Genomic DNA, 21,846 nt, shown 5'->3' on the forward strand with positions numbered 1-21,846 from the left:
GCTGCATAAAATGTCTATAAAAATGTATATAGAGACTTGCTTTTCCAGGCAGCAGACTATGATATAGTCTCCGTAGCTTCAGCAATCTTGCTTTTTGCTTTGAGACCACGTTAGAGAGGCTTTTCCTGCAAAACTTGCATTTTGGAGCATTGAATTACGTGAAGTCTGATGTTACCTGTAGGTCCTTTTCCAGCTGCTTGGCAGAGAGAGGTGGGGATTTTGCAGATTGCTGTTAGATTTTTTGTAGCCTAGTCCATTAATTGAACTAGGCCTAGTAGGTATCCCTACCAATCGGTCCTTTCCCCTTCCCTCATGGACTTTACTTTTATTTTTCCCGGTTTCAGCCACCTTTGAAACACAACCTCATCAGGCTTTGCTGAAACGCGTGACTGAGTCCAGCATCCCTGCTGGACACAGCAGGGCCATGTCTCACAGAGGAATGTCTTTTGGAACCTGCTGAATCAGACACCAAAGGATCTGATAAAGCTGGAAGAAATCAGGCTTGTGCACCAAATCCCAGAATCACAGAACCATTATGGTTGGAAGGGACCTTCAAGCTCATCTGGTCCAACCCCCCCCCTCCCACCAATGTCACCACTAAACCATGTCCCCAAGCACCACGTCCAACCTCTCCTTGAACACTCCCAGGGACGGTGACGCCGCCACCTCCCCGGGCAACCCGTCCCAACGCCTGACTGCTCTTTCTGAGCAGAAATGTCTCCTCATTTCCTACCTGAACTTGAGCTTGAGGCACTGCAGTGTCAGCAGTGGGTTTGAGATGGTTGCGGTGCTGCAGCTTTTTGCAGCGCTGACAAGAGGAAGGGAGAAGCCCGTGGCTGGCCCTGTAATGAGGGGGAGGCAGTGTGGCAGGGTGTGAAGACAGCGGGCGGTAATGAGCAAAACCAGGGGGGAGCCTTGTTCTTCTGAACTGCTTTGCCCTTTGAAATCTAGGAGTTGTTTTTTTTTTTTTCTTTTTTTTTTTTCCCCTGTACATAAACAGTTGCTCAAAGCATGCTTTTTTCTCGAGATGCCAGCGGAGAAGAACAGCAGCCTTACCCCCCCCCCCCTTTTTTTTTTTCCCTCTTAAGGTGAGGGGAGAAAGCAATTATAACTCCCTTTTTCTTTTGAAGGTGCTGATAAAAGGAGGTGGGAGGATCAGAGGGTCCCTGCGCCAAAAAGGAAACAACTCCTCAGGTGATAGAAATGCACGGGTTTGTTTTAAACGAACCAACCCGACTTGTGCTGTGAGCTGCCTTTCAAATGTGACCTAATTGCCTGTAAAAACTGGCGAGTGGGGAAGGCAACCGCGGCCAGAAGAAGAAGCTGAGCTCTGTCTTCGCACGTGTTGCCTCCTCGGGGTGGCTGGCTCGGCTCGGCTGTTGTATGGCAGGGAGAAAAAGTGGCGTGAAGCCCCTCGCAGCGAGGCCGGGAGCTGCTGGGCAGGAGGCGAGGACAGCCGAGAGCCTCTGCTGGGTGCCGGCTGCACATCTGGGTGCGGGTAGAGGAGCTTGGATGCTTTATTCCACAGCTGGTGACTTTTGCAGGTTGTTTTGTAGGGTTGTCGGCAAATAAATGCCTGCTTGAGTCATTCGGAGAATATTTTTGGAAAGAAGCAGCATCCTGTTGAAAGGGAATGAAGGTGTGTTTGAGCTCCCTGGGGACGGGAATACTTCGTGCTCTTCCACCCCTGGTTTCTCTTCCAACAGGCTTAACAAAGAGATTTTAAAATGTGACCGGTTCACTTGCTTACAGTGCTGTAAGTACTGCCCTCCAACGTGTTGTTCTGGCAAAAATGAGGACCTTGGAGGGGCAACGAGTGGTATCCGTGTACGTGTGCCCTGATACAAGTGTCTAACGTCATTGGCTTGTGCTCTTCAGCCACTTCAGGTAGGGTTGGGGGCTCATGTTTGGAGAGCAGGGCTGTTAACCTCTGCCCGTGGGCAGACCGACCAGGAAAGCTCCCTTCCCTCGATGGGAAGAGATGGGGCAGTGCCTCCTCATTGCAGTCTTAGTGAAGAGGATCACGAGTTCAGACTTATCCATCTTTAACAGTTGGCTCAGGCCCATCCTTCAGGAGGACACGGCTAAAAGGCCGGGTGGCTCCCTATAATTTCTACCCCCTTTTTCTAGCCCTAGAAATGCTGGTTCAGGGCTGCCTTGGAGAACTGTGTGTGTAAGGTAAGGAAATGGTAATGCAAACCTCAAAGAGCCCTTAAAAGCTGGTACTTTCTGCTCCTACTTCAGTTATAAGAATAGCAAAACACAGAAGCATATTGAATTCCCTTTGCTGGAATAAATCTTGTTCATGCAAGAGTGGTGAGAAAGGCTCGAAGTGATGACCATTAAAATGTAGGGCACCAGTCGGTATAGCCTGACGTACAGCTGGGGAGGCCTGAGATTTATTCGTTCATTATGCGAGGCAAGACATTAACATTACAAAATCCCTTACTCCGTGGCTCTTGTAGGGAAACACTAAAAAGCAATTAGGCGGAAAGTTCAGCTCTGAAATACATTCGTGCTCATCGGTATGCACCGTGCGAAACAAACACGGGGCCTTCTCCTAGGAGGTGCCACCTCCTCCTACCCCCTGTGGCCTTGGCTGAGCACTAAGGGCCCAGCTCTCCTGGCACGATGAGCCCCCAAAATTTGTGTGTGCTGGCTGGATGAGGCTGGCTGGAGGTTCAAGTGGCCTAAGGTCTGTAACTAGAGCGTCCTTCCAAAATATGGGACTCCTGGCAAGGTAAAGGGGCCTGTGCACAGGTAAAAGTTTTTAATATTTGAGAAACTTTCTGGTCACAGAACAGAAACCTCTGATGCTTGAAGCATCTTCAGAGCTGGCAGTGTAGTCAGGCCGTGTTGCTGGCTTGGACTCACAAGCCGAAATTCCCCCATCGTGCCCCGTGCTGGTGCTGAAGCTGCTGCTCTGGATCCAGCCCATACGCACCTCACTCACGGGGTTGTTTTGTTCCTCTTGCCTTGAAGCTTCTCGCTGAGGTTGGTTTGCTCTGAGGATGCTGTGGTCAGAGGGAGCAGGCTTTGCAGGCGAAGGTGCTAAACCCAGCGGGGAGAAGCCTTGCTGGTTCCCCTCCTGTGTCCTTAGCTGCACTGCCCACGCTCATGCAGGATTTCCCGATCCCCCCCGGCCTGATTTGAAGGTGCAAGGTGCATTTGAAGTCGAAATCAAAATACCTAAACAGCCTTCGAGTGTTATTTCTTCAGCTTTCTGCTTCTCTCTCCTGCAGGCACTGGGAGGCACCAGTGTACAAGCAAAGGCTGCGTGCCCAGGCTGGGAGGCGAGCCAAGCAGCTGGTTCAGGGAACCTGCCCATTTTTCTACCTGCTTGTACGAAAGCTACGGTTCTCCCAGAAGATTTTGCTGTGGGATTCGCAAAACAGAGATAAAACACCCCAGAGACGTTAGGAGGATCACTTCAGGGATGCAAATCTTGCTAGGCTGGAACCAATTTGTCAAAAGCAAAGTCGTCTCCTTTTCTTTTTGCCTCGCTAGTCTTTAAGGAACAAAGTGTGATTCTTTGTGCTAAACATTGGCTCTGCTGTTCCGAGCATCAGGGCTTTGTTCTCAGCCTGAAGGATTCAGGAAGGGTCCGGAGGGTTTATGAGAGGAGAATCCGGTGGCTTAATTAGCGAGAAGGCTGGAGGCAGGCACGCAGACATTTCTGGCACTTAATCCACCTGCAGACTGCTCGGAAAGTTAAGGCAGAGAGGAAGGCGTTTGAGGCAAAAACCCTGTTTCTGAAGCTTTGCTAATAAAAAGGTGAGCAGTGATGCCGCCAGGAGCAGGAGATGGGGTGCCTGGGTGTTTGGGGTGCTGGTGGGGCTGCAGGACACGGGGGGGGCCCAACGCTGCTGGGGTCTGTGCCCTCAGCCAGCGCTGGGCAGAGCTGGAGCTGGTGGAGCTCACCAGGCCGCTTCCAGCCACCAACATGGGATGGGAGAGGTTTTGCCTGTGCTGGAAGGGTCCTCATGGGATCCCGTTAGTCCTTCCTCCTTCTCAGCTCTTATATGAGCTTGTTTTTTGTAGTGACTGCGTCCTCCTCCTGCCCTGCCCGCAGCACTGCTGGGATTTCCCTGTGCCCCCCTCCATGGTTGCAGGGGGGATTGGATGGGAAGGAGGAGGGACCTGGCGCTGCCTCCACACACCAGCACGCTGCAGTGGGCAGCACAAAGACAAAAAGAGGCTGGCAGAGCACTGGAACAGGCTGCCCAGAGAGGTTGTGGGGTCTCCTTCTTAATCCCACAGCAAATCTGCTGCAGCTGAGGGGTGGAAGAGAGCTGCCAGGCTGGGGAGGGGAGTTGAGGTGGCAGCCTGAGGTGATCAGCACAGCTTCTGTTGTGGTGAGGGACCTCCTCCGGGTGGCCGTGGCCTGAGATTTTCCCTCAGAGATTTTTTTTTGTGTGTGTGTATGTGTGTGTGCCAGGAGCTCCTCGGCCTGCTAGGCCCCAGGCCTTGCTCCTTGGGACGGCGGGGCTGGACCTGGCTGCTCCACAGAGAGAGATGGGGAAATCTGCTTGGCCTGCTCCTGCTATCACCACATGGTCAGGAATAAATTTCCTTCCCTATCAGAAATGTTAGGCTTTTTCACCAGTTTCTTCCCCGTTTAATCTTTCTGATCATTGTGTGGATAGTGACGCAGTGGCTCACCACATCTTTACCAGCAGAGATGTGGGGGGCTCTCAGCTGGCACCGTGTGCTCGCAGCTGAAGTTTCAAGGCTTGCTACACAAATCCTGAGCTCCCGAGTGTGCTCCTGCCTTGCTTGGGAGCCACCTGCCAGCTTGCCCCGAAGGTTTCTGGCCATGGTAAGGGGTTGCTGGCAGGGGCGGCAGCAAGCCAAGCGATTGCACGGACATTGCTCCTGCCTGGCTGAGGACTGATAAAGGTTTCTGAGTTCCCCATGGGAATAATTCCTTTTGGGAACGGCCATGGGAGGCTCTCTGCGAGCCAGGAACACCCAGCACGACCCGACATCTGCTGCAGTGGCTCGGACATGAGCATTGAACTGAACTCCCGGGTCAGTGACCTAATGAGAGCGTTTTCCATCCTGACACAGCTCAGACGGCTCCCAGCTGTTTGCTCGCCACGTTTAACCAGGAGCAATCAGACCTGTAACTGCCAGCTGATGTCTCAACAGGAGCTCGGCTCTGGAGGGAAATTCATCGGGAACTGGCATGAAAGTTGTCCACGCTGCCTCCTCCCAGAGGCACTTCAGAGAGGGATGCTCCCTGCTTGCCTGAAGAAACATCTCAGGCCTTTGGAGGAGTGAGTTGGCTGGAGGGCTCAGTTTTAAACCGTTCCTGTGTTGGCTTCACTGCATTGTTTTGGCATTAGCTCTAACACTGATAACCCTTTGTTCTCCCTGGTCCTTTATTTTCACAGTAGTGATGTGTTCAGTGTTTCTTGCGAAAGCCCTGACAGGACATGGTCATCGCACGACCGGTGTGCGGTTCAGATCCTGCTCTGCACCTCTGCATCCCGTCCAAAAGGTATGTGGGGAAACTGGAGACAATGCTGTGAAAGAGCATCAGGATGGCTATGGGCAAAAGACATGGACACCAGATAAAAATCTCCCTGGAGGGGAAGCACAGCACTGGAATAGGTCGCATAGGCTGCGATTCCTCCATCTCCAGAGGCTGTCCCATCCTGGCTGGGCCAAGCCACGGTCAGCATGAGCCGGTGTTGGAGGCAGGAGGCTGGACTACGGGTCCCTTCCAACCAGCATCTCAGAGATGTGTCCTAGGGCGTGCTGTGGTTTAGGATTCTGGATGCTGCTTAGCTACTTCACATCCGTTGGTTCATAAATTAACACGACATTAGAAGGATCCCAGGCAACAACCCTAAATCAAATTGACCATCCTGAGGGTTCTCTCGCTCTAAACCGACCAAAATTTGGAAAGAGCAGGGAGGCTTTGAAGTGTAATTTGTAGGCCCTCACTTTTATCACTTGACGTGGGCAGTGCCTGGCTTTCCTGGTCAGGACACATCTGACCTTATGCACTGCAGTGGGTTCACCGAGGCTGGAAGCGGCGCTGACTTGCAGCACGGCAGATTTAGGGCTGGCGATACCATCTGAGCGGATTGCTTTTGCTTTAACGAGCTCGCTTCCCTTTTAGAAAGATGACCTTAGGGCCTGCTGGTAGCGAAGCAGCATAACTACACGTGGATTGTTATTTAAAGTTCCTAAACTGTTCCTAAAACAGTTCCTAAAAAAAGACCCTTTTATTTATTTATTTATTTATTTTTTCCTGGGCATCATCTTTGCATCATTTTTGCAGTTACTGGGATCCAATTTACATGTGTATAATATATCTCTGGGAGAATTACAACAATCTGGCAACACCAGTGCCTTCCCCGAGCGGGATTCATGTTTGCTGTGGGTTATGTTTGGAGAAAGCCTGTGACGTTCCTCTGCACCTGTTTTTTTTTTTTTTTTTTTTGTGTGTGTGTGTGTGTTTGAGACATATCGTGCTCCAAAAAAAAATCCAAAACCCAAACATGATTGTACCAGAGACCTAACTGACTATTTGAGTGTGCGAGGATCCAACCTGCAACGGGAAGCACTGACATCCCCTGAGTACTCCCAGCCCTACCTTTGTGCCCGTTCTTGGGAGCTTCTACTCTCTGGAGGACTCCCAGCCACTTTTAGTCATTCATCATGGCAACAAAGAGCGACCCTCCGTCTTCCTGAACAAAACCAGTGTGCTGGGATCTGCGGGGCCGTGTTTTGGTTTGCCCGTCAGGCTGCTGCCACGCTGCTTGGTTCTCAGCACCATCCGCGTGGACCTCGCCGTCTTGGCATCCCCTGGGGACTGGGTGAGTCAGGTTCGCGCAGAACTGAGGTGTTGATTTGATCACTTCTGGCCATTTGAAAGCCCTGTGAATCACTTCTGAGTGCAAACACGCTGTGGAGCCGATCTAATGGCTGGGAACGATGCTCATTAGAGGGGGGACTGACATGCACCACAACATCTGCCACTTGTGATGCCTGCTGCCTTGAATTTGGACAATCCTTCCTCGCTGTTCCCATCAATGAATATTTTAGAATGCGTCAGGGCCAAGCACAATATTTTTGGTGGATATTTTCTTCAGAAAAAAAAGGGAGATTTTTCAAACATAAACTGATATAATTCAGTTGTTTCAGTCACAAAGTGAAAAAACGCAAAGATGATGATGTATTTTTAACTTGAAATGTTGCAGTTTTTGTTGAAAACGTTGTCTTCCTTCGCTGTCAGCTGCAATCTCAGTAAAAGCTAAAAGGAAAACATCCTGAAAATGAAACATTTTGTCCAATTCAAGACAGTTTTTGTCCCAAAAGGCCTAGAGACAGCAGCAGTAAGCTGTGAGCAAACAGCTTGATCACAAGGATTTTAAAGACAGGGATATATCTGGCCTCAGCACCTGTTTCGACAATCTCGAGCAGCTAAAATTCAGTGTTCAGCCCTGTGTAAACCTCACTGCCTTTTAGGACTGGCTGAAAAATTGAAATACTCAATAAATAAAATAAAGAATGCAACTGAGTGCATCCACTTCTGGCTGGTCAGCTGTATAGTGCCCAAATCCATTGATGTACTCAGTAATTACGGGCCTCCGACAGCTAATTGTGGGACCTGGTGCTGATTCAGACACTCTTGGGTATTTGGGCGAAGGAAGAAAAGGGCTTTGAGAGTTTTTTTGACGCAACTTAATAAGCAGCTCTTCTTCCTGGATCATATCTACCCATCCAGAACTGCTCGGGAAGAAAATCAATCATTTCTGTAGCGATGAGCATATTCAATAATGCAAGAGGTCATGGTGCCGTGCACAATGCGGCGGTGTCTTAAAGGAGGAACGGTCTGTGGCTTTGCCTTTTAAAACCTGCACGTTTGTGGTTCGATTTGTCAGCAGCAGCCAAGGCATCTCGCAGCAATCCAGCTGCCTCAGCATGTTGTGCTGCCCAGGAACCTCCAGTGCAAGGATGCCCCTCTCATCGGAGTCTTCTCTGTTTAAGGGATATCAGGATCTGCCTTGGCCAGGTGGGATTGATTTTCTAACTAGCAGAGCATTGCTTGGTGCTTGCAATGGGACGGGCACCAACCCATGGCATGACAACAGCAGCTCCTCAAGGGACATCTCTGAGAGTCACGGCACGATTTTGGGCACCAGATAGCTGCTCACGGTGTTTGCAAAAATATATATATGGATATTTGCGAGGGTTGTAATGTCTCCAGACTTTGTGGCAATGCGGGTCACACCAACATAAAAGATTCCTAGGTGGGGGGGTCATTTCCCTTGTGGCTCACATGGGCACATCTGCGGTAGGGTACAACATAGCTACCCTGGTACCGTGGTGGCACCAAGCCGTGATCTTCTTGGATGGTTGGGACATAAGGACAAGGTCAACCGTGTGTCGATTTCCAAACCTGAGTGCCACACCGGCTGGCTGGGGAGCAGCTCTGCAGACAAGGAGCTGCTTATTTTTGTGGACAAGTTGATCGTGTGTCAGCAAAGAGTCCTCGCAGTGATGAAGTCCAACAGCATCCTGGACTTCACCAACGAGAGCGTAGCCAGCAGATGAAGAGAAGGGCTGGTTCCCTCCCAGCTGGCACTCGTGAGACTGTGCTGGACCCCCCAGCACAAGAAAAATACCAAAGTACTGAAATGAGTCCAGCCAAGAGGAGATGACTCCGGGGCCACAGCACGTGGCGCAGGAGAAGTTGGGAGAATTACACTCGTTCAGCCTGAATGAGAGGTGGCTTAGGGGAATCTAATTGCTGTCCTCAATTACCTAGAGAGAAGACAAAGCCAGCTTCTTCTTGGAGATACCCAGCAAAAGGATGAGAAGCAACAGGCAAAACTTGCGACAAAGGACATTTCAGTGATATACAAGGAAACATTTTTCAATATGGAAGTGGTCAAATGCTGCAGCAGGGGTCTGGAGAGGTTTTGTGTAATCTCCGTCCTTGCGGGTAGTCAAAACTGGGCTGGAGAAGATGGGGCAACCTGGTAAATGCTGAAGTTGGGCCTGCTTTGAAAGGGGGAATTGGATTAAAGACATCCTGAGATTGCTTCAAACTAAATTGTTCTGTTTCATCAGTAACTCTAGTTACTTCAGAGTGGCAGAAATGTAAACCTACTTTATGAGCCAAGACTGAGTGTGGGGGGAATAGAGGAAAAAATGAGAGGTGTGGTGTGATGGATGCAGAGATTTATGCACAACCGAAAGACCAGAGAGCTGTCTGCAGTCCCTGAGGGTGACAGCTTAGATCTGGTCTTCCTGATGGCTACGAATGGCTCAGTAAAAAGGATCTCAGCTGTAAAACTGCAGCATTATATGAAGCTACAAAAGCAAATTGTCAAGATGGACAAGTCCCAAAGTTTTTAATTGGCCTGCGGGTGCTGAATGCAACAGGCTGGGTTTAGAAACAGCAGTAACTTTGGACTACAAAGCATTTGCACCAAGGATCAGTAAGCACTGTTAGGTGGGAGCACTTGAGAGGTAAGAAAGTGGTACCAGATCCCGTGTGACCAGTGGGAGTGCTGGTACTGCACCGCTAGGAGAGACCTGAGGGTTTGGGTGTAGTGAGGATGGAAGGAAGGATGAAGCCTGAGGAACAAAGAAAGAGAATTTCATGTCAGATTATGAGATGCATGTCCAGGCACCCGAGCAGCAGGACTAATTTCAGAGCACCTTTGACAATTCAACTCCTTTCTTTAGGTACGTAGGTTGGATTTGGGGCCAGATTTCTGAAGCTCATCTTACTGAATCCAAATAAAGTAAATCCAAGTTTACTTAATTTGATAATGTTTTCCCAACTTGAAGACTTAGAGGGTTCCCGTTTTGGATTCACCAACCTGGGTCTCAACAGAGAGTCCTGGAAAGCCAAGAAGATGGAGTCTGGCACGCTTGTGAAGGACCTGTGTTCAATTCCTCTCTACAGATCCTGCTTGACTTTGGGCAGCTCACCTAGGACTCGGACTCCGTCAGGCAGGCACAGAAACCAGTCGTCATGGTTAGCAGAGTGCCTAAGCTCACGAAAGTGAATTGGAGCATCTCCTCTCCAGGCTCAGGTCCCCTTGAGAGCGGTATATCTGACACCGACGGGAGGCTCTTTTGACGGCGCACAGGCTGTGGGACGTCTCACTTTGTCTTCTTCCTCTTGCACAAAACGGCCACACAAGTTTTTTGTTGGGCTATTCTCTGTCAAAGAAAAGTCCGGTGGAAATGAGCCTGTTCCGATGAAATTTCTCTTGAAAACACAGGAGCATTGGGAAATTTTGAAACAATTCCCCCTCTTCCAGGTTGGCAATCAAAGGAAACAAGTTGAGGTCTTGCCGTGGTGTTCAGCTTTATTGCTGTGGGAACATCTGAATGAGCCCAACTAGAAGTTCTTTCAGAAAACAGATGAACAAATCAAAACAACCCAAAATCAAGCAAATAAAAATCCCTCACCTTAGCCTTTTTGCTTCTGTTGTGGAATGGCAATACTTTTACAAGCACATTTAAACAGAAAGGAATAATAGGAATAATCTCCAAGCAGCTATTCGTTTTTTCCTTTGCTTCTCCTTTACTTAAATGCAGCATTTTCAAGAACTGTGCCTTTGAACACAGGTTGGGAATGTTTTTACTGTATATATTAAGTTTGCTCAGAGAGAGGCCCTGCTTTATGATTACAGCCTGCAATCTGAGAGCAACCGGCTGCGGAGCAGAGGGGCATAGCTTCAGTGCCTGAATGCTCGAGGGCAAACCCCACAGCTGCTGGGGCGTAATTTCAGTGCCTGAATGCTGGAGGGCAAACCCCACAGCTGCTGTGCTTCCTACAGCGCCTTGCACGGCTGGACCCTGCTCTCAGCTGAGCTTCCAGCTGCTGCTGCATTAAAATCACTGTTGTTTCCACCCGCAGCTTATTCCCCTAAAGAGAAACTCATAGTGGCTGCGGAGCGTGTAGATCCACTGGAGGAAATCCTGCCCCTGGTTTAAAGGGCTGTTTCCAGATTTCCACCAGGTTAGGATCTGAGCACCGGGTTTCTTTAGCCCGTGAGAATCGAGTTAAGCTGGAGTTTCTTGAGAAAAGCCTCCCTGTTTAGTTTCTTCTCTCTCTTTTTATTGTTTCATATAAAATGTTGCTGGGCTGCGTTTGCCACAAGCCTCCCCAGCAGAGGAGTAATTACATTTATTGGAAATGCTTCCTGATCACATATTCATTTACCAGCTGCTAAAGTAAAATGAACTGGGCAAAGTGCCACTGGAGAGTTGGATACATAAGCTGGAGAAAGCAAATGAAACAACTGCTCAGTGTGCAGTTGCTTTCCCTCTCCAGCAATTCATTATCCTCCTGTTCAGCTGATTTAGGAAGTTAAAAGGCAGTCAGGATGGCAGCATGAGATGCTTTTTAGCATCGGCATAGCTTTGGGGTTGCTAAATTTACCTTAGGTTGCACTATAAAGGGCACAACAAATACCCAAGCTTTATTTCTTGCATGTGATGTCGTGAACAATAACAGCAATATAACACCTCGCTCTGACCGTAGTGCTGAGCTGTCACTGACCCATTTTTGTCCTCCCTCTCCTCCTCCCTCCTAGGATCTATCCCCTTGCTGGACACCGTGATCAGCGTGAAAAACCACCAGCTCCAAATCACTATCGAGGAAGACAGCTCTCACCTTCCAAACCAGCTGCCTGAACATCCAGCCAGCCTTCGTTGCAACACAGATCAGGGAGACCAAAAAACACAAATCGGGGAACACAAATCAGGGAGACCCAGCGTCAATAGACTCTGAGTTATCTATGCGTATGTCTGTGTCTTAACATATCCAACTATGTGGTAGAAAAACATGAAAGAACTGTACTCGCAGAAGAACATATCCTAAAAAAAAGGTTTCACTGAATGATCAAGTCTTCAGATGTCGCCTCTATCCCTGCTGGCTGAGTTTACAGACTTCGCATGGACCAGTGCAGTCTCAGGAGCCCGGTGGTGGTGAGGAACCAAATGCAAAGGTTATCTGTATGTATCATGAGAAATGCACCACTACCGGACTGCCAAAATCGTGGAATCCCAGAATCCCAGAATCATTGGGGTTGGAAAAGCCCTCCAAGATCACCTGGTCCAACCATCCCCCTCCCACCAATGTCACCACTAAACCATGTCCCTAAGCACCACGTCCAACCTCTCCTTGAACACCCCCAGGGACGGTGACGCCACCACCTCCCTGGGCAACCCGTCCCAATGCCTGACTGCTCTTTCTGAGCAGAAATGTCTCCTCATTTCCAACCTGAACCCTGTACAATCATGTGGCAGAATGAGATATATTTCATATTATTTCACTCAGGGTACCAAATACCTCCATACACCCTGTGTGGATCCAAAAAAAAAAAAAAACCCAGCTGGGCAAATGTGTACAGGCAGAAACACTCTGACGCCCACGGGAAAATATTTTTCATGGGCTGACACTTTCATCTCCACTCACTCAATCTTCATCCCCAAGCAAGACCTATAAAATCTGTTGAAACTTGAGCCTATCAAGTAAAATATATAAATCTACTAGATGTGAAAAATCAATAGAGGCATTGATTTCACGGTATATTACACTTTCTCCCACACTGTATCTCATTCCCCCTGGCAGTAGCAGGCAATAAATAAGTAAATAAATAATTACATTCCTGCTCTCTCCCTCCCCATCCCATTATGTTGTGTCTCATGAAGCTTATAGCCTCACCTGAGACCTGCAGGTGCTAACTGTTTGCTTCTTTCAACTTGCCTGTATGTCCAACGTTATTAGTTTCGGAGCTTTTCCTCTCACCCTATATTTAGTTTCACTACCTAGGTTTTGGTTTCGGTCTGAAGAAGGGACTGCTTGTTCAGAAAATCCTCTTTGTTTTCGGAGTGGTGGTAGGTCTAACAAAAGATATGAGCTCACCCTCTTTAGCTGTGGCTAACACACGAAGGGAAGGAACTCAGTGGTGTTTCTCTTATTTTAAATTTAAAAGCTGCTCGGTAGTCTTTCTATCATCTTGCATCTTGGGTGCCCTTCGACGATGTGGATGCATTGAATTTTATCCATAAATTTAGTCAATACCCGTCAGTATGAAGATCATTTATTAGACTCGTAGGATTCAAGCAGAGAGTGATAGTATGCATGCTAGACAAGCAGACACTGAAACTGGGCTGATAAAGGCTTGAATTACTTGAAGAGAGCTTAGCATAATTGCTGGTTTTCTTCTGCAAAGAGATTTATACAAAGCATATAAAAGCGGTGCTTAAAAAGAAATGATTTGTGGTATAAGTGGTGTGATAAACATTTGAATATTAATGTGGTTCTGATAAAGAGACATGTAAATTCGTGTCTTTGGTTATTTTTTTTCCCCTAATTTAGGCACACTGAGATTCGGTTGTCTGAATGTCAGTGCCTAATGCCTCCTGAGGTCCTCTTGGGCTTCCTGCCTGGTCCCATGCTGCCAGGCCGGGTTTGGGTCTCCTGAAGGTGTGTGCCTGGCCTGTGTGGACACCTCAGGTGTCTCAGCATTTCTCAGGTGTCATTAGATATCTGTCTTTAGGCAGATGCCTTGAGCCCAGTGTGTCAGAACTTAACTTGTCTCTTTTCTGAAGTTTGGCCCTTGAAAGACATCACCAAGAGAAGATTTCTACCCAAATCCCAAATCCTCTCTCGCAGGTCGGTGGATGGGGAAAGGAGCCGTCTCACCTGGCTCAGAGGGAACCACTGCACCTCTCCTCAATGGGACAGAAGGGACGTTTCAAAGAGCTCCAGGCCATTGCTGTGTCCCCTGAGCCCTTGGCGACCCTCGGGCAGGGGACTCTTCCTGGTGGCATTTTGAACACAGCACACGTGCAGCAATTTTCCTTGATGCTCGTTTTCCATGAGGTCACAGCAGGAATAAGCTGCTCGCCCTGTCTACTACTTGTGTTATCCTTGGTGTATGACCTAGCCACGTTTAAATCACGTGAGATTTATATAGATTAATCTTATATGGATTTCTGTGGCCGCCCACATCAGCACTTTGAAGACACATGTTCTTCTCTGCTTGGATGGCTGTTCACAAGGTGAACTGCAGGCGGGCTGCATTTAGGGGACCTCTGTGGGGTGTGGAGGAGCCCAGGGCGACACAAAGACATGCACACACCCTCCTGTATGCATTGTGGGGTACGTAAAGGTGCAGAGCTATGTATCCATGGAAGGGTGCGTTTGTGTAGATGTGTGGAAGGTGAATCTGTGCATATCCCTATTTCAGAGGTCCCTCATCTCCCAGAGCTCACGTGGCCAACATAAACTTGCTCTTTCTGTACCCTAGCCAAGAAAATGTCGCCAGTCTCATCTGTATCTTGACAGTAGCAGGGCATATGATTTTATTGGGAAAAGTTAATTCATCTCCATCTTTCTGTTGAGCTGGAGCCAACCTGAGGTCATGTTTATTTGAAAAACCTCTCTCTTAAGTCTGGTTATTTTTCCAGCACCCTCTGTTAACTTTTCACTTGTCTATGGCTGTTGCAGCTCAGGTCGCCGCCAGTTTTTAATGCATCTAGGTTCAAAATAAAAGCCTGGATTCTCAGCTGGAATAAACGGGTGACACACTCTGACAGTGATGGGGCTTTTGGGATTCCCACCTGCAGGAAGTTGGACGTCCACATGGATGGGGCTCGCTCTGCAAGGGGCTGTGATGGATGAAGATGGTCTTGAGACGTTCCCAGCACCAGCAGCTCAGCACCAAAGGGGGTCAAAAGTAGCACCACCACTTCTCATTGCAGGGACCACGCACCTGGAGGGAACTGGCTGCAACGTGCAGTTCTCAGCCAAGGACATCTCTGTTTTCCCCTCTTCCTGCTGACTGGGGTATCCTAATGCCTCGGAGGATGACTTTTAGAGATCTTGGAGACTCGTTTTTGGAGGATGACATTGTTTTTAGAGATCTTTCCCTCTGCAGGATCGGGTGCTGCTCCAGGGGTGATGGCAGGGAGGCAGGCGGATAGCTGGACAGCCCTTTCCTCAGTCCATCCATCCTTGTTTTTTGTGCATCCTGGAACTTTGCTCCTTTCCTTATTGAGTCTACTGCCCTGTGTTTCCTCCTTCCTTTAGGGCCACGGCCAAAACCTGCCGTGGATTTCCCAGAATAACTCCTGCTTTTAGTCCCATCATCTCCTGGAACATTTCCTCAAACCAAAGCCAAGCTCACTGTCCCCGTGCCAAGCTGAGCTGCTGCAAAGCCAGCTACGAAAAGCTCTTGTGTACGAAGATGCTTTCTTTTCCCACAGACAGTGTTGAGGTCAGGGTGTTTATGAGAGTTATGAATGGAAGGAGAAGCTACTGTGCTGAGCCAAACCTGATTGCTCTGTCTGGTGGAGACAACAGTGATGTTACTAACCAGGTAAATGTGCTCTGGGCTAACAGGAGTGCCTGTGTCTCTAGCAGATAAATGGCAATGAGAGTCTTGCAGAGGTTTGATTTCCTCCAGTTTTATAAAGTTACCCTAAAAGTGGTTTCCCACTTTGTTCTGGACTCAAAGCTTTGGAGAGTGTGTCTGTGCTGCTCAAATGTCTTCATCATAGCAGTAATGGTGTGAAAAATCCCGCACCCTTCCTGGCCTCGTGTTGGCCCTATCCTCAGATGCTCTTTTTCTGCACTAGGCTTCTGCTGAGAAATTCAGAGAAGCAATTAGTTAATGCTGGGAGGACATCGCTGGTGAGGGAATGCCTCATTCAACAGGTAAAGAACCTCAAGCAGCTATTTTTTTTTTTAAAGGAGATAACAAATTACAAAAGAAAATCCTCTTTCTCTGGCTTCTACAGATACTTCGGCTGATGGCTGGTGTAACTGAGCTTGTGCTGCTCTGCGGGATGCTGAGGACATCTGGATCAAAAGGAGATCAACCAGCAGTTCGCTCCATTGCTCAAATCACTGGGTGCAAAAATGCAGCTCCCTGAGATCACAGGGCTTTCTCACGGGGAATCAGAGATGTCACGAAGCACCCTCACACCTGGTGGGATTGGCAGCGGGGTTAACGCTGCCCCGTCCCTCTGGGATCTGCTGCATGGGGCTGCTTCGTTCAACTGCTTTCCTACTGATATGGACATTCCTAGCCTGGTCTGTCACCATGATATAAAGCCAGTCCAGCCCTGCTGTGGCTTGTCCTCCGTAAAAGAAGTTATTTCTTTAGCGATTTCCCATTGCTGCTCTTGGGCTTTGCCTCTGGGCTTGTTTTACCAGGATCAAGTTAATGTTTTATAAGACAGGTCACAATACAGCTGCAGCATGGTCTGAATGGGAGAACTGGGCTACAGTGGGACCTCTCCTCACGTCACTCAGTGTCCCAAACAGAAAACAGGGGGAGTTAAAGTTTTGATGGCCGTATCCTGCTGAGATGCATCTACTTAGGTTCTTGCAAGATTTCAAGGTCTGGTGCTTTAGAAAAAAAAGTTTTATAACCAAATCAGCACATATTTATGAGCTGGCAGCAATGTGACACTGTATTTTATGATATAGTGCGTCTTTGCTTCTCTGGATGTGTCTGGAGAGATGTCAGAGGGTCACAGCACAGCTGAGGATGGCAGGACAACCAGAGGCCATCAGGTCCAAGCCCTGCTCAATCCGGGCCACCCAAAGCAGGGTGCCGGGACCATGTCTCCCTTGAACAAGTCAAGCTTTCTTCTGAACTGCAATTTTTGTCTTTATAAATTGGATAAAGCCTTTAAAATGGTGATAATACCATTTATCTTTCCAAAGGGAAATCTGCCAAGGGCAATATTGCGCTATTTTTCACATGGGATATTTGCTTGTTTGTTTTGATTTAAGTTGTATCTATTATCATTTTAAGAGACTACAAGTTGGCTGTCGGAAACAAAGCAGACAGTCACGTTGTAATGAAGCATCTTACACTCTGGAGGAATTGTTTTCACTCTGAGGTATCCCTCTCATCCATTAAGTATCGATTCGAGGGGCGAGCATTTAAAAAAACTGCCGACTGGTTCCCATCCGTTCAACCAGCATAAATCCAGAGTGACTCCTTAGAAGTCGATGAAACCACATCGATTCAGAACTGCTGTGAGCAGAAGAGCTAATGAATGGGGCCCTGGTGGAGAAAGCTGCAGGAGACCAGTCTGGTCACACCGGGAAGGTAACAAAAAAGATGGGCTCAGTGACTTCCCCCTTCTTGGGTGGACCATGAAGGTGCTTGGGCATGTGTTTTTTTAGGTGTGTTTGCCTTCTGACGACTGCGTTTGGTATGTGGCTGTGTGTGTGAGAGGCACGTGCAAGTAAGTTTGCACCCCAAGAAGAAGCAGTGAGATGAGTTGATGTGAAAAACCTTTCCGTTGTGGTAAGCATAATGGTGCTTTCTAAGGCTGTAGAATAGAAGAGCCGGGGGCTGAGCTCAGGTGCTAGAGCCTGGGTTGTCCTTGCTTCTGAACTGCTTGCTCTCTTAATATTTCATCAGCGAGTATTTAAGGAACAGGGGAGACAAGGAGAGGTTCTGCGAGTGAGGCTGAATCAGACAAAGGGCAGGTTTTGAGATCTGCTGGCAATAAGAGTGTCAGAGCACCTTATATCCTACTGTCATATGGGAGAGATGGATTTGTTCAGCACTAGGGAGAGGGCGGAGGAGATGTTAATAGTTTTCAGGAAGGTAATAGGGAGCTATACAACCGAAGGGAATATACCATTTTCCACATCCAAAGGGAAAAGGTTAGAAATTGTAGGTTTATGCTGCAACAGGGAATTTTTAGTTAAATGTTACAGAAAGGTTCTTGATGGTAAGGGTAGTTCAAAACGTGAAGGGATTTTGAGGCAGGGCTTATGTCCCTGGAGGAAGAAGGTTAGAAACACATTATCAGGATGGTCTGGGTAAAACTAAAGAAGCCTTGAAGCAGAAGGCAGACAAGTGGCTTCTTGATGTCCTTTCCCATCACTTCTTCTGTCGTTTCCCCAGTGCTCGGGGCGATGAGTACGTCTGTGTCTGAGCATCGCTGAGCCTTGCGCCTGTCCTTCCCTCTAACATCAAAGACAGCAAAAAACAACCCACGGGGAAGCAAACCATTAAGAAAGGGTGATCAAAGCAGAGGTAGAGCCAGCACCACCTCCCTCCTGCTCCCCGGAGTGTCCTGCCGGGAGTCCCTTGTTGGCCTGAGGCTCCACGTCTCTTTGAGGAAAAGGCTGCTCCAGCCAGCCACCGCGACCCGCTGCTCAGCCCTTTGCTCTGAGCAGACAGACGTTTAGTGTCATCAGCTGATATTCAGTCCCTGGAGTTCAGTTTTCCTCCTTGCTTTGTGCTATGGGCTTGAGACTGAGCTCTGATAGACCCTCCCGTACTCAGAACCGCTCTGCACATTTTCCAGCAGGGATGAAGCCTCCATCAGCTGCCACCAGCACGGGTATCCATTCATCCATTCCTTCATGGAGAAAGGGTCAGGGAAGCAGATTTCTCTCCGCTAATCTCTATTTCTAAGAGATTCTCTCTGCTAATTTCTAAGAGATGTACAAACAAAGGTGTACTTTAAAAGTACATTAATTCCAGAGACCTGGAATTAATTCCTTGCCCTGTTATAGTTTTCCTGAGTTTCCTCCACAGGTTTCTCTCTTTGCCTTGGCTCCCTACCCATAGGAATGATTTTATGGATGCACACAGCACTGTAGGGTTGTAGTTGTCCAAGGAGCTCAGGCACAAGGACATGAGGGCATAAGGACAACAGGCTCTAGGTGCCCACTGTTTGTTGGGCACCATCCAGAGGAAGGTTTGTGGCTATCACAATATCTTTCACGACTTGGAGGAAAGAGTTGAATAAACCCCTTTCTATGTGGCATGACTTTTCTTAAGCTTAAGCAGCTGCCCAAAACTTCAGGGTTTCTCACGGCCTCTGGTCTGCTGCCCACATCCTCTTCAGTCATGTTCTCCGCTTCATCATTAGCAGTGGTCAGAGAAGACGTGACGAATAAGGATGGCCTCAGAGGGCTTCACAGCACCCTATTTAGCTGTCTTCGTTACACTGTCAGTGAGGCACTGAGCCGTTTTCAAGCCAGGACCTGCATTATGCCTAGGTGTCTGTCTTCTTCATCAGAAATTAGGCTAGGTGGAGTTGGAAGACTTTGGACATTTGTCCAAGAGATCTCTGGCCATGCCCAGGTTTGGGGTGCTGCAGGATAGCTGAGTCTTGAAGAGGCGTCTGGAGGTCTCCAGTCCTCCCCCCTCCCAAAACCAGGGTCACTTACAACTTGCTGTGCCCCATCGAGCTTTGTGCATCATACAATCATTAAGGTTGGAAAAGACCTTCAAGATCATCTGGTCCAACCATCAGGGATGGTATCTCCAAGGATGGAGCCTCCACAACCGCTCTGGGCAGCCTGGTCCAGGCTTTGACCACCCTGAGAGTGAAAACGGTATTTTTTAAAGTTGAAGTGGAATTTCCCATATTTTAGTTTGTGCCTATTGCCTCTCATCCTGCCACTCCTCTCAGCACTGAGAAGAGTCTGGCTTCATTTTCTTTACGTCCCCCAGCATCAGGTATTTGTACACCTTAACAAAATCCCTCTGAGTTTTCTCTTATTGAGGCTAGACAACCTCAGCTCTCTCAGCAGGACTAATCTTACCTAACGTGTAAAAATTAAGGGGAGGAAATCCTAAGGAAGAGTGCTGCAGGTCACGATCAAGCCAGGGTGACCCCTGAATCCAGTTGTAGATGTTGGGAGGGTTGTGCAAGTATATGGACAGCAACAGTAGAGACAGTGAAAATGAAAATGCTGCTTGTGGAAAATGAACTTCTGCGTGGGACTAATATCATCTGGTTTTACGACTTGGGACCTAAGAGCTTGTGTTAAAGTTGTGTTCCCGCGAGGGCGTTGTCTCTAGACGTTAACAAGAGCAGCTATAAATAGTTACCCCGACAATAAAACCAGTCCTTTGCCCCCTCAGACCTGAACGAGAACGAGCAGCAAGGAAACTTGAGAGGAGCACCTCCTTTGTGCCTACTGACGTGGGATTTAGGAAAACACGGCGTGCCCGAGGACCAAGGTTCAGGAGGTTGATGCCGAGGGAGGGGATAGCAGCGTGTGCTCAGCTGGATTTTATGGGCAAGGCTGGCTGAGCTGCGGGCAGACGGCGACTCTCAAACCTGCTGTGAGGATCTGTGTGCCGCTGGGGAGAACAGGAGCCGCCAGATAAAATCCTCACCCCGTCCATCGTGCCATGAGTTTCTCATCCCAAGCCTGGCTGTTAGGGAAGTGCTTTTCTCCAGAAGCCCCCCCCAGCACCAGCATCCTCCTGGGAGCTTTGCAGGTTGCTAAAACCCCAAACAGCCTGTAAACTAGCTGGGGTTATGCCAGGAGCTGCACGTCCCCATGTAACGGGGATTAAATTTATACCTTAACACTGCAGAGCTGAGCTGAGGGATCATAGCTCCCGAGATGACGGAAATCTGTGCCATTAGCCCAGATTCACTGTTAGTTACATCTATGTGCAGTGAGCATAAGGGGTACCAGGGTGCTTGCACTTTCCCTTCTTTTTGTTCTTTAGGGGCAGGAGAACACAGGGATGTATTTTATTTGATCGAGATCAGCGTGTAGCTTGTTTTCCTTCTGCGTTCCTAACAAGCGAGGAGCAAATGCCCACGTCAGACATGGCTACACAGGGAAAACCTGCTCCTCCTCCGCCTGTGAAGTGCGGTGACTTGTAATTCAAAGTCTCTGTGAAAAGGCAACTAGAGCTGTGAAACTGGCTGTTAGGAGAAAGCAAATTTGACCCTGTTTGTGGGAGGCGGAACAGACCCCTCTGCATTTACCAAGCGTGATGCAAAGCACCATAAATATTTGTGATGAATAAGCAGGAGAGGATTTCTGTTGCCGGAGACAGAGGATGAATTAAAAACATGTGCCTTCACTTGGAGAGCTGTCGAATGGAGCCGAATGTGCCCCAAACGCTGCTGACTTCTTCCTCCCCTAGCATCATCACCAGGAGACCCTGCAGGGAGCAGCATGATGATGGGAGAGGATCGACCCCAGGTATAAACGGCGCTGGTTACCCCATCTTGCTTTCATCAGGATGTTTCTACAGCCGTGACCAACACCGAGCATTTCAAACAGGGGAAACTGAGCCATGGTCAAGAAGCCACAGTCACAGGTTTGTGTGGCAGAGGAGATGGAAAGAGGAGCAGTGCTTTTGTTAGGCAGGTCCTTGAGCTACTTAGCAGTCCAAATTTCCCCAGTCTGCCTTTTCTCCCTCTGGAACGGAGTTGGGCTCTCGAGGATGGATGATTTCCCTCTTCGGAGACCTCTGATGAGGCTTAGCTAAAGCAAAGCACACTCTCTCCCTCTGTTTCGCCCTTCAAGGGACAAGACATCCTTGACATGCCACATATGCTGATTTTTTTTTTTTCTGCACGTTGCCAGCAGCTTTCAGCGCTGGCGGACCTGTCAGAGCCTCTCTTTATTGTGCTCGTCAGTGCCAAACGACGGTTTCTTTCTTAATCCAGGGGAATGTTTAAGCCTGGGTGATCGCCGGAGGGCAGATGCTGTAATTAACTGCTGTGCATGGTGGGGAGGAAGGAGGTGTTTTGTGAGCTCCCTAAAGAGCAAAGCTGAGCTCTCCTCGGGCCTGCCAGAGGATGGTTTCTGTTTGAAGAGGCTGAGGAGTGAAACTCTGATGTCTGGTGGCAGCCTGGTCCCGCAGGAGCTGTCACCCAAACCGGGCAGGCAACAGCCCCCTTTTGGGGCAGGGTGTGGGGTTGTGTGGGGTTAGAGGGAGCCAGCGGTCAGCAGAGCCCTGACACAGCCTTGTCTGTCTGCAGCTTTGAGGGATGGGTTTTGGTAAGGGAATGGGGGTCACTCCTGTGTTTGGATGAAGTTTCAATGCTAAAAAA

This window comes from Anser cygnoides, chromosome 2 (assembly GCF_040182565.1).
Source record: "Anser cygnoides isolate HZ-2024a breed goose chromosome 2, Taihu_goose_T2T_genome, whole genome shotgun sequence".
Lineage (NCBI taxonomy): Eukaryota > Metazoa > Chordata > Aves > Anseriformes > Anatidae > Anser > Anser cygnoides.